The following is a 1125-nucleotide window of genomic DNA, read 5'->3' as shown; positions in this document are numbered from 1 at the left end:
TGGTCTCGATCTTCTGACCTTGTGATCCGCCCTCCTCGGCCTCCCAAAGTGCTGGGATTACAGACGTGAGCCACCGCGCCTGCCCCCGCTCCCGCCCTTTTTTTTTTTTAAATGGTGAGACCGAAGCCCTGAGAGGGCAAATGGACTGCCTAAAGCTACACAGGTCAGCAGGGCAGGTCAATCCAAATGGGCAAAAAAAGCCTAAGGACTACATGAACAGATTCCGACAGTAGAAGGCAGAGAGCTGAACCAACTTCTCCAAAGCGCCTGCTTCTGCCTCCTTGTCCCTGCCTTATTTCCTCCTCGCCTCCTTTTATTTTATTTTATTGTATTTGTTTTATTGTATTTTATTTATTGTTTAAATACAGAATCCCACTCTGTCACCCAGGCTGGAGTGCAGTGGCACAATCACAGCTCACTGCAGCCTTGATCTCCCAGTGATCCCAGCCATCCCAACGATCCTCCCACCTTGGCCTCCTGACAGGTGCATGCCACCATAGGAGGTGAAGTTTTTGATTTTTTTGTATGCCACAGCCCAGGTTGGTCTTGAACTCGTGGGCTCAAGCAATCCTTCTGCCGTGGCCTCCCAAAGTGCTGGGATTACAGGCATGAACCACCACATGCGGCCAGCTTACCCTCTTTAACACTACTGGGCATGTCTAGGTAGATCCTTTCTGAGAAATGGTCCATGCATGGTCTGGGCAGACATAAACATTTGCTGAGAGCCCAGACCATTTGAACCATGGCTGCTGGGCTACCGTCCAGGGAGGTGTGGTAGTGTCCCCAGGCTGACGGCAGAGTGGGCACGCAAACAAACCCATCATGTCCCACTGCAAGGTGTGTGCAGTGACAAACTCTCACATATATGTGATTCTGCTGTCCAGTTAACTCCATTTTGAAAACTGGAATGAAATGACAGAGTCAATGTGTTCACAATCTTCAGCGCTGCAATTTTTTTCCCATCACCTGGAGCAGCTTCTACAATGAGTCAAAGTTTCCTTTGCCTAAATTTTAGTTTTTAAAATTTATTTTTATATATTTTATCTTTGGCTTTTGTTTTGAGACGGAGTCTTGCTCTTGCCGCCCAGGCTGGAGTGCAATGGTGCAATCGGCTCACTGCAACCT

General features: G+C 48.4%; 1 protein-coding gene across 1 annotated transcript in view; it reads left to right on the top strand.

The window, feature by feature from the left end:
- The window catches only part of SERPINC1 (serpin peptidase inhibitor, clade C (antithrombin), member 1), a 16848-nt gene that overhangs the window by 7376 nt on the left and 8347 nt on the right, over positions 1-1125 (top strand). The gene's annotated exons all lie outside the window — the stretch shown is intronic.

Source organism: Colobus angolensis, unplaced genomic scaffold (assembly GCF_000951035.1).
Source record: "Colobus angolensis palliatus isolate OR3802 unplaced genomic scaffold, Cang.pa_1.0 Scaffold59, whole genome shotgun sequence".
NCBI lineage: Eukaryota > Metazoa > Chordata > Mammalia > Primates > Cercopithecidae > Colobus > Colobus angolensis.
The sequence above is the reverse complement of the archived record's forward strand: the minus strand, read 5'-3'. Positions and strand labels throughout refer to the sequence as shown.